This window comes from Mastomys coucha, unplaced genomic scaffold (genome assembly GCF_008632895.1).
Source record: "Mastomys coucha isolate ucsf_1 unplaced genomic scaffold, UCSF_Mcou_1 pScaffold15, whole genome shotgun sequence".
Taxonomy (NCBI): domain Eukaryota; kingdom Metazoa; phylum Chordata; class Mammalia; order Rodentia; family Muridae; genus Mastomys; species Mastomys coucha.
Genome location: NW_022196897.1, coordinates 74,779,210 through 74,796,595, shown reverse-complemented (window position 1 = coordinate 74,796,595; position 17,386 = coordinate 74,779,210). Strand labels below are relative to the sequence as shown.

Sequence of the window (17,386 nt, the reverse complement as noted above, 5' to 3'; positions counted from 1 at the left end):
AGACCATTATTACTTGAAGGGGTACTTCTGTGTATCCATGTAATTCATAACCTGTGATAGCGAAACAGGATGACTATGCTTCATTGTGAGATGGAAAGGTCAGAATGAGTGTGATTTATAATAATTTGGATTATTTTATACTAGAAATGAAAATGTATCATTTAAAACAGCAATGGAGCAATAGGATAAACTCCAGCTCTGACATTCATTCCTGAATATATGAAGTCTGAATTTTTTTGTACTGTTAAAAGCCAACAAACCAACACTCTTCCCTCTCATTATTTTTAGTACACCTGGGATGTTAACCAGATAATCTACTCTAGGTTTAAAATATTCATATCATATGAATAAATAATTGTTAAATTTCTATCTATATATGAGGTTTTTATACAAATTCTAGCTTTCAAATTTTTATTGCTTGTATTTATATTTATGTATATGTGTACCACATGATTATTTTAGTAGTTGGAGAGACAATAACTAGGAGTTATTCTCTCTTTTAACCATGTGGGTTTCAGGGAATTATACTGACCTCATTCAAGTCATCATACTTGTGGCAAATACATTTACCACTTAAGCTATTTCCCTTATCCCAGGTTATTATTTATACATACAAATACATGATCGTCGATTCTATACCCTCAGAAATACTTTGGTTTTCTGCCTATGTATCTAAATTAACCTCTTAAGGAGCTACATTTTAGAATTCTCATATATTCTTTATTAATGACAGTCATACTTTACCGCACCATAACTTTTTCATAGCATTTTTTACTTCTGCATTCCTCAGAGTATAGATAAGAGGGTTTAGCAAAGGTGTACATATTGTATAAAACATAGACACCATCTTGTCTATTAGTAAAGTAGTTAGAGGCCGTGTATATATAAATATACATGGACCAAAAATATGACCACCACAATGAAATGAGAAGTGCATGTAGACAAGGCCTTTCGTCTTCCATCTGCACTGTGTTTTCTCAGAGAGTATAAGATGACAATATAGGAGATAAGCAGTACTATGAAACTTACCATGCATATGGCACCACTATTAGACACAACTAGCAAATTTATCACATAGGTATCCATGCAGGCAAGTTTCAGTAAGGGCTGCAAGTCACAGAAATAATGATCGATCACATTTGGACCACAGAATGGTAATCTTAAGGCTAAGAAAATCTGTGCTGAAGAGTGAAGACAAGACCCTATCCAGGCAACAATCACTAATATACCACAGATACGTTGGCTCATTATAGTTGTATATCTTAGAGGCCTACAGATTGCTACATAGCGGTCAAAGGCCATGAGGATAAGCACAAAGATCTCCATGCACCCAAAGAAGTGAGCTGCAAAGACCTGAGTCATACATTCATTGTAGGTAATAATTTTTTTCTGGGAGAGGGAATCCACGATCAATCTAGGTGCTGTAGTCGTAGAGAAGCAAGCATCAGCAAAAGACAAATAGAAGAGGAAAAAGTACATGGGACTCCCAAGTGTCTGACTCATCTTAATGGTCACCACAATGAGAAAGTTCCCTATTAAAGTCAGAAGGTAAAGAATCAAGAAGACTCCAAATATGGCCTTCTGTTTTTCTGGATCCTGAGTCAACCCCAACAAAATGAACTCAGTCACACTGTTGTTATGCATCCTATCAGTGGCTGTATTAGATGGGACTGGCTGAAAAATGTTCAACCTGCAAACAAAGAAAGGACATATTGAGATCAATGTCCAGATGTTAAAATTCCTTGGTTCTAACTTTGTTAGTCTCATCTGCCTTTTAATTCACTGAAGAATCTTTTAAAAGTTCAACATAGATACCTATGTCTCAATGAGATTTCTCATTGACTCAGAAGATTACTGGACTGATTCCTGTTGATATTTCAAAGTGTAAAGTTTGTTCTTCTTTTGAAAAAGTCATGTGTTGATTAAGAAACTTAGGAAAAGCATATGTGTCTATAGGTTTTGTTGTGAGGGAATGAGTTCAAACATATTCTTTACACATTTGGAGTGCATTGAAAGAATAAATATTTCATGCATGCATACATTCACATGTACATCTAGACCTATTGCTGATTCTTTCCCTGTGCTCTGTAATATGAAAAGCACTCCTAAATGTAATGAACCACTAAGCCTAGTGATTCCATTATAAGAAAAGTTTGTTATGATCAAAGAAAAGTATACTATAATGCTTTCATTACATTTAGGTTTATTCCATTAGAAATGTAACATTTTCTAACTGTAAGTTTTAGATTTCATTAGAGATTTTATTTTTTTAAATAGAAAAATGTTACTTAGAAAATAATACATGTCCTACACACACACACATATATACACATACACACATACAAACACACACAAACATTTTATATATATATATGTATATATATAATTGTCTGCTTTTTAAATTTTATGTGAGAAACTTGTTTGCTACAATGTTAATTTTTATTGACTTTTTTTTTCATTTTTGGTTCTGCATTCAAATATTTGTATCTTAGATAACTGAAAGAAGTCCTCAATGTAATCTTACTGCCTCATTTTGATGTAGAATTTCTATAAAATTTTTAGTTTGTTTGTAAGTCATATCTTTATTTCATTTCTTTATGTGTGTTTTCCTCTTTCTCACCTTTTGTGCATAGGTATGTGTGTGTGTGTATGTATGTGTGTATGCTGTGTGTGTATATATATATATATATATATATATATATATATATATATGTATATTTGTACAATCACAGTCATGTAAAGGCCAAAAGAATAATTATCTCCCTATACCTAGTGGGCCCAGGGAATTGATCTCAGTTTGTTAAGCATGGCAGCAACTCTTTACCTGGTGACCCATTTTAATGGCCACATGCTTTTATACCTTACAGTCATAAATATCAATTTAAATTTAATATTATAATAATAGTGTAATAATGATAGCATCTTATTTCAAGCTACTTATAATTCTTATAATTTTTACTTTATAAATAATAACTTTATAAAATATAATGAATTGTAAAACATAAAACATTTTAACTAATGCTAAATGAAACATCCTAATTGATAAATATTAGCTGTTTTCAAACTTTGTATAACTTCATTAACTTATTTCTGTATACTTTATGGTTATTATGTAATCACCAAAACAAGGAAAATATGTAGGAACAAAAGAACTGACTTTCAATTTACCCTTCCTCTGTGAAGAAAGAAACATGTTGAGTTTCTTATATTTGGTTCCAGAGAGATTTGAGTCTATTTGTATCTGTGCTTTGTGTATCTTAATCTTACATAAACATGTGGTCAGAATTATAGGTCTGACAACTTTTCAGATAAGCTAAAGTTTATGAAAACAAATTTATTTTATGATGTTATTTTATATGAGTTAGTTGATAGAAATAAATATACTTCATTATTCTCATATGAGTTTTATAAAAACATCTTAATTTTTACTTTTTTTCCTGAGATGTCACACATTTACTAACACTTTTGATATATTCTTAAATAGCAGATAATGGGATTGTTAGCTAAAAATTCTGTTGGCTTTTGTCAGTGATTATTTCTTTTGCTGTAAAATCTTCACATATCATTTAGTTCAATTTGCCAATTAATCTATTTTACTTTAGTCCTAAATCATATTCTTTATAATATAGAAGTCATTCTCTCCTCTTCTATAATCATCTTTAGCTCAATGGGTGAATCAAAAGAGTCTGAGGAGGTAAGAGTAATCAAAATACACTGGATAAACAAAATCTAATTTCAAGAAAAAAAAAAGAATGTAAACCAAACAGTTAAATATTTAAGGCACTACTTTGTTACATTAGAAGAAGAAAAATCATCTTCAGACAGAAAGGAATAATTTATCGTGTGATATATGTTCACAAAGGAACTTAAAATTACTTCAACAGATGAATTAAAACCTCAAATTATAGAGGTCAGTTTGTAGCCAGATTCTCATATTACCTGTAAGGGAGTGGTAGAGGTGTGTGTCACCCTGACAAGCATACCCAAACACCACTTCTCTGTCCATTGAAGATATAAAACTTCAATATCACAATATTCATATGTAACTATGTGTATTTCAACAATATGTCTCTATTGGGTCACTATAAATATTAGTTCACTCTATATAAATAAGGTAGGCATGTGGCTATCCACTGCTGTTCCCCTGGTTTGCTAACTATCATTCCTCATGTTCAGCCTCCTGTTTCATAAAACTTTTATTTAAGTTGTTTATTTGCTCATTTTTTACATTGTTTTAAATCTAAACTTTCCTCCCAAAGTATCTGAAATACAATCATCCTTAATGATCTTGCTAGCTTTTCTCTGGTGGTTACAAGATAGAAATAAAATTTAAGGCTTTTATTAACAAAAAGATCAAAACTACATAGCATCTTGACAACAGGATTTCTATAATGAAGGGAAAATTGAAACATAACACCTGTAATAATATAGATTCCAGTGATATAAAAATTAGAGAAAAGGCATTTTTTATGAAAGAAATTAAATCACATTCAATGAGAATGAGAAGGAAAATATATATCCACGCAAACAAATCAATAGAATTCCCTCTAGGTATCAGACTCCAAAAACAATAGAAAGGTTTAGAGATGTAAGTAGTTTCTTAGAAGAAATTCCTAAAAGCATGATAATGAATTTTGGGTCTCTTTCCATTATTACAATGTAAAACTGGGGGGCACAAACATAGGAACTCCCACTTGGTGAGATTCACCATGAGTTGGTGAGATCCTCCCCAGAGAATGGTGCTGCCAATCAAGCCAGACAACCTAAATTTGATCCTACAACCTACATGGTGAAAGATACACTCATTCCTGTAAGAAGCCCTGTGACTTTCATGGATATTCCATGGAGTACACCCAATCACACACACACCCCACACACACACCCACACACACACAAAGAAAGAGAGAGAGAGAGGTAATAAAAATTGAAGAAAAGATTCATTACTCTCCTGAAATAAAAATAATAATCATTTGTTATTCAGTGGAATTTTATAAATTTTGTGTGTTCCTGATGAGCTACATTTTCAATGTAATGAAAAGACTACATCATTCAAGATTCCAACACTCTCCTGCTAATGACATTTGTTTGCCTGTTCTTATATGTAAGAAAAGTGAATTCAACTTTCCATGAAAAATTGCAGGTGATAGAAGACTTGGATCACAAAGGCTTGGCTTCTGTTTCTGGATAGTATCTGGGATATGTGATAAACAAATGAGTTTTTGCATTGTGAGCAGACTAGCATAACTTAACCTTGCCTGATTAGGTATAGTGCAAGAAAACATAATGAAAAAAAAGTTTGAACAGTACTGAAAGGAATGAGTACTAGGGATGATATGACTCAACAAATACATATATACAAAATTTATAATGTAAGTCTATTAGTATCACTGATGCTGAGAGCCATAAAATACAGACAGGCACTGCAGGGCATCCTATGTTTGATTTCACTGGAGTACCCTTTTTGAAAGGACTGGAAGTCCTGATCCTCAACTTCTGTACAAAGGAACAGCAAAATGGAATATTGTCCCTCTTCATTATAATAGATATTTGCATTGTTTAGACTATGGGTCTTTTGGCCCAGTATGTTACAGTTACTACTTTTTAAAGTTTCATGAAATGTAGTGGGAAAAATAAAATAAATCATAATGATATATGCATACAAATATACATATCTACAGATATGAGGATATCTCTATGTTTTTATATTGCTACTTCTATCATCCTTTTTTATATTTTTCTCTTACATATATTATACATACATATATGTAATCTTATGAATTCTTTAGAAAGCCACCAATGGCCTGTAGACATATGCCTTTTTATGTGTTTAATCAGAAAGTAAGAACCAACACTTAAAATTTCCTTTTACCTTCCTTTTTCATACATACTTTTCCCTTTTCCTCTTTCCTATCATTGTTTAAATGGACAAGTGTGGGGCAGTGTGGGGCAGTGGTCTGCTCAGGTAACTTAGGCCCAGTAGAGTATTTGGCTTTGAGCCCTGGAGCCCCGGTGGGCAATTTCTGCTTGCAGGAGTAAGAAAGAGCTTGGCCATAACTCCTGAGTCTTTGGTTCCTGTTTCAGTCACAACCCCTCACAGCTGCCCCTGCAGATGTGTGCTCTATCAGGCAGACGATGCCACAAGCTCCCAGCATTCTAGCTGGACCCTACATCCAGTCATCTGACCACAAGCCAGACACCCCACGCCCCATACAATAAAAGGGGCGGTTTGCCCCCTCCTCGCTCTCTTGTTCTCTCACTTTCCTGCTCTCTCGCTCTTCCTCTCTCTTTCTCTTGCTCTTTTGCTCTCTGGCTCTTCGTCTCTGCTCTCCTCTTGCTCTCTCTCCCCTCTCTTTCCTGCTCTTTATTCTTCTCTTGCTTTCTTCCTTTCCTTTCCTTTCCTTTCTCTCTCTCTCTTTCTTTTCTCTCTCTTTCCTCTCCTTTCTTTCTCTGTACTTGATCAGCCTATTTTCTCCTTCTTATAATAAAATATCTCATTTATACATTGCCTCCTTTTCAACTAACGCGCTGTGCAGCCACAGGCCCAGGCCCTGTCATATGGTACAACAGACAAGTGGGCATGTGAAATCAAAGGACACACGTGCTGTAAAATTACTTACTACTGTTCTAAACACAGTGGGTGAGATCCTCACTATGGCTTTGAGTACCACTCGTCCGTGTCTCACCATGTTCACTTCAAGTAACATGCAAGCACTCCTCTCTAAAAGTTCTGCATGGTGCATCCTGATGATTTTTTTCTCTTCTAAAACATCTACCCCATATTTTTCTATGGAGAGAGAGCACAATGCAAAGCTCTATATTTACATAGTCAAGTGCCTTAATTACAAATATATAGCCATTGTAAGCATTTTGTGTGTTCATTGAGTCACGTCATCTATAGCACAACCTCTTGTCATTTTTGTTTGAGCATTGTTGAATAACTCAGTTTTACCACACTGGAATATGGCAAGATTGTACTGTTCTGGTCTGCACATACTATAAAATCTTGCTGTGTTTATCACAGAGCTTCCAGGTAATACCCAGGAACAGAAGCCAAGCCTTTGTGCTCCACGTGTTTTAATCCCTATATCTCTTACAGCAATTATGTCTATTATAATTATGAGAAGACTCATCATCGCAAGGAACAAAATGTTATTATCAGTAAGCATCATAGAATGAAAATCATGAGATAAGCCAGGACAAGTTTCAGGAATGGCTAACAAAAAACTATAGCTGAAGGGTGTTTTATCATTGAAGTGGGTTTTTTTCTTTCTTTTATTTTTTATATTTGCTCTTTCATCAAACCCATAGGGTGAATTGTAAACAGAAAATATATGCCAGACTCCAACACTGTTCTATCAGCATCGGCAAACTGACTGTCTTATTTATAGGGTCCACACCAACTCTTGTCCTGACTCCACAGTTTGCAAATAAGTCTGCAGGTACCCCAAGTCATAGTCTAGTCACTCAGAGGCCAGTGTAAGATGAAGAAATAAAAACTAATACCAACTTCACATCAGTAGATAAAATTTGACTCTGTTCCATTATGTTTTAAAGGATTCAAAATGAAAATGAGCTGATAGTGAGTGGGAGAGAAGATAGTTTAATTAGATTTAAAAACTTACCCTTTCTTTTGAAGACAAAGTCTGTTTCCAACATATTTCTCTAGTTTACTCTCTGTGTTTTGATTTACAGTGATGATGAATCATATAGAAAAATAATCTGCACCATGTAAATTGGTGAACTGAGTCTTTACAACATAAATTATATTTTAGATTTATCCAATCTGATTTCAGGTGTAGAAACTATGGAGAAAGGAGAAACTTCAAGACAATCCTATAGAAGACTGGCATTAGACTCTGCCATGAAGACTGAAATATTGGTTAAAACGATTCTTCAGTCACTTAAAAAAAAAGATCCACTAATATCCACTTTACTACATAAAAATATGTCTAAATTCAGCCCTTACACTGAAAATTTTTCTAGTATCTGAGCATTAAATGTCTTTTCCTGCCACAAAATATTTATAGATATATGGAAGCGTTCACACATGTCCAGTCTCCAGAGAAAGCAGGTTCATGTCCCTTTTTCACAAACCCCTGAAGCATTTGTTAAATGAGCAAATCATAGAACTAGTACACAATCGTGGCAACTACACAGCCAATTATTCGCAGGTAATGTTGTCACAGCCATTTCTCCTTTCTGTCTCTTAATTCTTATTGTAAGAGATATTTGCACAGTATTTGCCAATTAATCTGTTCAATGATTCTGTCACAGTCACATTGAAATTTAGAACATAGAAGAAATACAATAAATAAGTTTTTGGAGTGACAGACAAACCCTGAGCCCAGTTTAAGATTTGAATATATATGATGAAATTGAGTTTTAAATCTACCACTTGAATATGGAGGTTCTGAAGTATTTAACTATTTTTGGAAATTTATTTATTTATTCATTTATTTAAAGCCCAAATGCTGCTCCCCATCCTTTGCCCTCTCTCATCCAGCCCCTCCCCCAGTCCTCATCTCCTCTAAGAGGGTCATACTCTAGGTATCCCCTATCCATGGCACATCAGGTCTCTGTCAGATTATGAGCATTTGTTCCCACTGAGGCCAGAAAGGGTAGCCATGAAGACTGAGCTGTCAGTCTGTTACTTATGTGAGGTGGGACTGGGAGGGTTGGGGCTCTTTGATTGGTGCCTCAGATTCTGAGAGCTCCCTAGGTTCCAGGTTTGTTTATCTGGTTGGTCTTCTTGTGGAGTTCCCATCTGTTGGGGCCTTCAATCCTTCCCCAAACTCTTCCATAAGTGTCCCCTACCTCTGTCTAATGTTTGGCAGTGGGTATATGCTTCTGTTTCAATCAACTACTGGATATAGCCTCTCAGAGAACAGTTATGCTAGGCTCCTGTCTGCAAGCATACAGTGAATCATAAATATTATAAAGAATTGGATGTTTCCAGTTGAGCAGTTATTGCTTGGCCTTTCCTTCAGTCTCTACTCCATCCCTCCATTACTTTTAGAGAAGATGAATTTTTGGTGAAAGACTTGTGGGTGGATTGGTGCCCTTGTCCTTCCACTGGAAGTCCTGCTTGGTTACAAGAGGTAGCCTCTTCAAGTTCTATGTCACTACTGCTAAGTATCTCTCCTAAGATCATCTGCATTGACTTATGGGAACTTCCTCTAATATAGGTCTCTGGGACTTTCTGGAGATTTACCCCCTCACCAAACCCGAGGCAGTTATAGATTCCCATTCATTCTTCTGCCATCTGGGCCTGTCTCAGGTAATTTCCTGCACATAATAATGCCTTCACATTCAACTTTTCCTTCCCTCTTTCATTCAGTTCCCTCCCTCCCTCTGTCTCCTTTGATTATTTTGTTTCCACCTCTAAGTGTTATCCAAGCATCCTTGCTTTGTTCTTTCTTCTTGTTTAACTTCTTTGTGCGTGTGTAGGGTATATCATGGGTATTCTGTATGTCATGGCTAATACTTCTTATCAGTGAATACATGCCATGAATGTCATTTTGGGTCTGGGTTACCTCACCCAGGATGATATTTTCAAGTTCCATCAATTTGCCTGCAAAGTTCATGATGTCCTTATTTTTAATAGCTGTACAGTATTCCATTGTATAAATGAACTACATTTTCTGTATACATTCTTCAGTTGAGGGACATTTGTGTCCTTTCTAGTTGATGGTTATTAATAATAAAGTTTCTATAAACATAATAGAGCACTTGTCCTTAGAGTATGGTGGAGCTGCTTCTTTTGGGTATATGCCCAAGAGTGATATAACTGGGTCTTCCAGTAGAACTATTTCCAATCTTCCAGGAAACAGATTTGTGCCCTCCCCACAGCCTTGAGAGGGCTGAATCAGAACTTGTTTTGCCACAGCTGGTTAGCCCACCTAGGGTGGAGTCTTCTGACCTAGGTAAAGTCTATTGTCCTGCCACTCTGCAGCTTCCTACTAGGAACCACTACCTGCTGAGCAGCTGAGCTTGTTTTCCTGAGGAGATCCAAACAAAGCAAAGAGATCCTGGCATAGTGGGGGATGGGCTTCCCCCCTTTTAAAGTTCAGACTCAAATAGTTAACATTGGGCCTTGATCAGAAGCTTTGGTTTCATTCTTGGTCTCATTCTTCTCTTGTCATCCTTTCCACACAGCCTCAGCTTTCCTTTCAGGAACCAAGTTCTCTGTCGCCACTGGTGGCTACACAGATTGATTTCCAGAGTGGTTATACAAGTTTGCAGTCCCACCAGGAATAGAGGAGTTTGCTCCTTTCTCCACATCTTCGCCAGGATGTGTTGTCCCTTGAGTGTTTTATCTTTGCCAAAATCGTGGGTGTAAAGTGGAGTCTCAGGGTCATTTTAGTTTGTATTTCCCTGATAACCAAGGATGTTGAACATGTCTTCAAACTTCTTGGCCATTTAAGATCTCTCTATTGAGAATTCTGTTTAGTTCTGTGCCCCAATTTTAATTGGGTTATTTAGTTTCTTGGAGTCTAACTTCTTGAGTTCTTTATATATTTTTATTAGCTATCTATTGGATGGAGGGTGAGTGAAGATATTTTTCCAATCTGTTGGCAGCCATTTTGTCCTATTGGCAATATCCTTTGCCTTATAGAAGCTTTGCAAGTTCATGAGGTCCCATTGTCAGCTCTTGATCTTAGGGCCTGAGCCATTGGTGTTCTGTTCAGGAAACTGACTACTGTAACAACGCACTTGAGGGTCTTCTCCACTCGTTCTTCTATTAGGTTTAATGTATCCAGTTTTATGTTGAGGTCCTGATCCACTTAAATTTGAGTTTTGGGCAGAGTGATAAATGCATCCAGTTAGACCAGCACCATTTGCTGTTAAGATTATTTTTTTATTTTTCCATAGAATGATCTTGGCTTCTTTGTCAAAAATCAAGTGTCCATGGGGCTGTGGGTTTATTTCTAGGTCTTCTGTGCTATTCCATTGATTGACCTGTCTCTTTCTGTACCAGTGCCATCCAGTTTTTAGCACTGCTGCTCTAAATAGAGCTTGAGGTATAGGGTGGTGATTCTTTCAGACATTATTTCATTATTTAAGATTATTTTGGCTATCCTGGATTTGTTGTTGTTGTTGTTATTGTTTTTGATGTCATTGTTTGTTTTGAGTTTGTTTTACATATGAAGTTGAGAATTTATCTTTCAAGGTCTGTAAAATATTGCGTTATCTTTTTCATGGGTATTACATTGAATCTGTAGATTGCTTTGATAAGATGGTCTTTTTTACTATGTTAATCCTACTGATCTATGAGCATGGAAGATCTTTCTTTTTTAAAAAAAATTTCTTTTTTTTATTAGATATTTTCTTCATTTACATTTCAAATGTTATCCCTTATCCTGATTTCCCCCCCTCTGAAAACCCCCTATCCTCTTCCTCCTCCCCCTGCTCACCAAACCACCCATTCCTTCTTCTCTGTCCTGGCATTCCCCTAAGCTGGGGCATTGAGCCTTCTCAGGACCAAGGGCCTCTCCTCCCATTGATGTCCAACAAAGCCATCTTCTGCTACATATGCGGCTGGAGCCATGGGTCCCTCCATCTGTGCTCTTTGATTGGTGGTTTAGTCCCTGGGTGTACTGGGGGTACTGGTTGGTTCATGTTGTTGTTCCTCCTATGGGGCTGAAAGCTCCTTCTGCTCCTTCAGGCCTTTCTTTAGCTTCTCCATTGAGGACCTTGTCTTGTGCTCAGTCCGATGGTTGGCTGAGAACATATACCTCTGTATTTGTTAGGTACTGGAAAAGCCTTTCAGCATCTAATATCTTCTTCAATTTTTTTCTTTCCAAACCTGAGCTTCTTGTCATATAGATCTCTCCCTTTTTTGGCTAGAGTTACAACCAGATATTTCATATTATTTGTGACTATTGTGAAGGATGTTATTTCCCTAATTTCTTTCTTAGTCCATTTATTATTTGTATAATTGAGGGCTCCTGAGTTTGAGTTGTGTATGCAGCCACTTTTCTGTAGTTATCAGCAATTCTGTGGTAGACTTTTGGAGGTTGCTTTATGTATACTGTCATATCATCTGCAAATAGGAATACCTTAATTTCTTCCTTTCCAATTCATATACTCTTGATCTCCTTTTGTTGTCTTATTGCTCTAGATAGAACTTCAAGGAATATATTAAATAAATAGGGGAGAGTGGGAAGCCTTGTCTTGTCCCTGGTTTTAATGGAATTATTTTAATTTTCTCTCCATTTATTTTGATGTTGACTATTGGCTTTCCACCCAAACCTGGAGTTTCAGTTTAGACAGAGTCTTAAGTAGCTCATTTAAAAAAATGCTAACGTTACAGTCAGAGACACAACTAAGATCAGATACTTTACTAGTATGTACAAGGTCATGATCCATTCCCCAGGACCACACTTAATCGTACCCATACACAAATAGCACATATTTTTATTAAAGTATAACCATCTACTATGGCAAATTTTAAGTATGTTATGGTAATATCAATGATATTGATGAGATACATTTTGATAGGCTAAGCAATTAATACTGCAATTTTAAAAACATTTGAAGATGGAATAAAAGAAACATGTGGACATAAAAGAAGAAAGAAATTGTAAAGGAATACTATTTTTATTTTAGTATCATTATTTAAGTATAATTTATATATGATAAAATGAAATATTTAAAAATCTATTTTACCAAAGTTTTGGTAAATTAACATATTTTCACTACAATTTTTTATATTAATTTTTAATTCATATTTAAAGGTCTAGAATTTGGTCAGTTGTGTTTTATTTTCACTTAATGAATTTTATATTTTTTTCTCTGCTGTCATTCTTCTTTATGGAGTCGTATTATATTATCCTTTACATTCTTTACTAAGTACTATAAAGAAGTTGTTTCAAACCAGTTTAAGTTCTTCAAAACAAATGTGAAATCTCACAATGTGGTACTTTGGCTTTTACGTTATTTCCAGCTCCCTTTCCATAATGTTTCCCAATCCTTAGGTATAGGAGTGATTTGTAGATCTATCTACTGAGACAGGACTATACAACTCTGAAGTTTGATTGGGAATAGTTTTCAGTAATTCTCTTTGTATTTTACAGAGTTTCCTTGTTGACAGGTAAAGACTACATTTACTTGTGTATATAAAGAGAAAGTTCAGATTATTTTTAGGGTTTAAAGTGTTTTAGTTAAGTAATAGTTCTTGTCAATATCCATGACTTTACTGAGTAGTGAGCTAGGCTTTTGGTTTTTTGGGTTTTTTGTATTTTTTTTTTGTTTGTTTTTTTTGGTATTAAACACCACTTTCCTCTTATGAAGTAGCTCTTATGTCCAATTAGAGAGCTGATGTTTAGTGCCATGGTATACCTGCCAGTACTCTACCATTTACATTACTGAGTCACAATAGCTGTTGATGTGATTCATAGGAATTATAGATGAGTATGACTTAGTTGCTTCCTTCTTTGGAAGTTTGCTTTATTCCTTCTGGAACCAGGAAAGCTAATTCTCAGTGAGGAGAGATTCAGGTCAGCTCGTGCCCAGGGGTCGCTGTAAACTGTTTCTCAAGTGCACGGTCCCTTCATCAAAAGGTAATTGTTTCTGTGATAACCTTTCATAGAAGGAGAAGAAGAGTAAAGGGTTTATGTTTGTAACAGAGGGAAATGGACTATAACTGACCTGACTTTAGAAGGAAAGACTGTTTGCATGCAAGAAAACAATGTTGACAAGGGAGAGAGGAGAGAGGAGAAAAACAACTAAGTGAGAAATAAGGTTAAAGAATACAGGCATCCATCTATAAAAACATCACAAAGAAACTTTTCAATACAGTAAGAGACCAAAACAATTATCAGCTTAAAATTTATAAACAGAATATAGTTTCTTAGTTCTTTGCCATCAAAACTTGAATGGATTCATTTTCAGGTCTATATTTTTAGGTCTGTCTTGTACAAAATGATTTATTCAAGTGTTTTAGAGTCTTGAACTAATAAAGGTTTTCTATAATGGCATAAATTCTATTATTTTTCATCTTGATTTCCCACAGTTTGAGTATGTTTTATGAGAGAAACACCATGATATAGTTTAGTTAAAATTGTCACCCTACAAGATTTATTCACATACATTATTAGAATATAAAACAAAGTATTTCAGATAAAAGCATTTATCTGAAAATAATATACATCAATTTTATTTCTGAAGTATTCTGAAATATTTTTTTATCATCATGTAAAAATCCAAATTAAAAATTTAAGGTTCTAAAATTGCTTAGAAATTTAATATGCTTTGTATTCACCATTCTATCACACCAAAAACTTTAATATGAAAGACAAAATTCATTCTCAAATTGCAAGGTATATTTTCATTTTAGTATTTTCTAATTCCTTCTATTCTTCTCTTTTTAAATGAGCAATTTATATTCAATAGTTAAACCCTTGTACTTCTTCTTGTTTTCAGAGCCACTTATTACTGTATGAATTTGCTTACCACAAAGCAAATTATCTGTTTCTCTTCTGAAAATATGTTTTGACACCAAACCTTTTTCATATCCTTTTTCGTCTCTATATTTCTTAAAGTATATATGAGAGGATTGAACATAGGTGCAATGATGGTATAAAATAGAGCAAAGGTTTTGTCCTCAGGGAAAGTGGTAGGAGGTCTAAGGTAAGCAAAGATGGAAGGTCCAAAGAATAAAATAACCACAGTGATATGGGATCCACAGGTAGAAAGGGCTTTGCGTCTTCCTTCTGCTGAGTAATTTCTTAATGTGAACAGTATAACCACATATGAACTGAACAAAATAACAAAGGTTACTAAAGCAATCAGTCCTGAGTTGGCAACCACCAGGACACCAGTGATAGTGGTGTCAGTACAGGCAACTTTCAACAAAGGGAAAATGTCGCAGTAATAGTGGTCTATTTCATTGGGGCCACAGAAAGGCAAGCAGATTAGCAAACAAAACTGAGAAAAGGAGTGTGTAGCCCCACCAACCCAAGAAGCCCAGATCAGTATATGGCACCTGCTTCTGCTCATGATGACCATGTAGTGGAGAGGCTTGCAGATGGCCACACAATGGCCAAAGGCCATGGCTGTTAGGATTAAGACTTCAATAATACCAAAAAAAAAAAAAAAAAAAAAAATGCATGGCAAAGACCTGTAGCATGCAGTTTGTATAAGAGATATATTTTCTTCTCACTAGCAGATCTCCAATCAGTTTGGGTGTCACACAGGAGGTATAGAAAATGACCATAGAAGATAAATGACTGAGAAAATAGTACATGGGTTGCTTAAACAGAGAACTACATCTAACAGAGATAAGCATAAGTAGATTCCCAGACAAGATGGGAAGGTAACAAAATGAGAACAACAAGAAGCAAAACACTTCAATGTTCTGCTTAGAAGACAGCCCCATGAGAAGAAATTCTGATATGTTCCTCTTGCATTCCATTTATTATACTCTGTGCAAGAATAGTTATCTATGGAACAGAGAATTTCAGAAGCAACAATTCAATTGAATCACAACCATATAAAAATGACTGAAAAATCATAGATACTTTCTTAACAAATAATAGAAGGTAATCAATTCAATAAATTATTTAGTTGCTGTTAAATCATATTTGTTTTGTTCAATAGCTTTTATTATTTTTCTCAAATATCCTAATTATTGATAATATAAGATGATATTTTATTAATTTTTAAAAGATATGTTAAAATTACTATACCCCTCCATTTGTATTATTTTTATTTACAACAATATGAAGCAGCTAAAATTATTTAATACTATGTAGATAATTAATTTCCTTTACTATTTAAATTATATAGTTTATATATACAAAATTTTTACTTTTTAGATCATTTTCTTCTCAGAGCATATAATGAAAATTTGTCTATACATAATTTTAATCGCATATACTTTTATATCATTAAAATAAGGAGGTATATGACTGTTAAAATAATCCACTGACATGATGACAAAAACGTGGAAGGATGAGAAAATGATTCATAGTTAAGAAAAATATACCATGTTGGCTATGTAACAAGACAATTAAAGCTTTAAAAATATTGTGACAATTGTTAATTTTGATAATATAAATAGAAAAAATATTTTTACTTATTGAATTTTAGTAAAAGTGATGTGCAGAGATAAACTGTTGTAGCGCTAATGGTGGTACAAACAGGTGAAAAAAAATAGAAATAATTCTGCAGAAAATGTGGTATGCCAGGTTCAATAATGAATAACCAAATAAAAGCAAAACTATACAATCTGACTTCAAATATTTCTCATGGTATGAATTAAGAATTTGTACATACTTTTTATGAAGATCAAATTAAATGTCTAGCAAAGCATTTTTTTACTTGATTCTCAAGTATATACAAACCATATTACAGTGTGACCTCATGGGCAGGAGCAGGTGTACAACATACAACAAAACTCAATGTTAATTGTATGGATATTTTCTTTTCTTTCCCTTTATTTTGGCATTTCTGTTATCCCAATTAGCTTTATAGTCATTTTTATTTTTGTGGTTTTGTTTGTATGTGTTTCTTGCTTCATTTTGTTTTAGTTTCATATTTGCTTGTTTGTTTGTTTGCTTGAAAGAGAGAGAAAAAATAATATAGAGTTGAATGGGGAGAGTGATGGGGAGCATCTGCAAAGAGATGGAAGAAGGAAAAGAAGTGCTCAAAATATAAATGTTTTATCAGTAAAATATATCTCACACATGTATATAAATATCATAATTTCCTCACTTCCATTTCTTATTTAACTCATTCTCTTAGGAGAAGACATGTCATACATAGAACAGTGAGTAAAATGACCATAATAGGAACATGAAAGGCAAGACTGGATTATAATAGATACCTTCAGCAGAATTTATGAGAATAAGCATTTGTTGTATAATTTATTTGCCTTATAATTGCTACACTCACTCTTGGAATGGCAGAAAGCATAGCAATGTGAAAAATGTCATGAAAGAAGCATGTTAGAAAGGACTCAAATTTCATTGTTTTATCACAGCCCCGTCATTATGAAGAGAAAAGAATGATACATTTTTAAAAGAAATATATAAATATATTATAAAATTGATGGTAAAATAAAGTAAATTACTCATTTTCTGTCAATGACTATTGTATATCAGCTAATTGCAAATAACTTTCCGAGGTACTGTTCATCTGCCTCATTCATCCTTATAGAGTAATATTTAACACCAGCACAAATAAGAAATTTTGAACTTCGTCTTTTCCAATCTTTATTCTTTATATTTTATATAAATCCTGTCACCATAAAAAGTAAGATATTTTTAGATTGCTAAGACAGTAGAGTCATGTAATATTAACTTGAATAACATGTTTATCTGTTGCTGTCCTGCAGCAACATAAACAGTAGGTTACCTGGAAAACGAAGTTAGAAATAGATAGG

At 34.4% G+C, this 17,386-nt stretch overlaps 2 pseudogenes; both read right to left on the bottom strand.

Moving 5' to 3' along the window:
* Positions 1 to 733: 733 nt before the first annotated feature.
* Positions 734 to 1,644, bottom strand: LOC116092171 (annotated as a pseudogene).
* Positions 1,645 to 14,433: 12,789 nt separating this feature from the next.
* LOC116091713 overlaps positions 14,434 to 17,386 on the bottom strand; it is a 20,635-nt pseudogene continuing 17,682 nt past the window's right edge.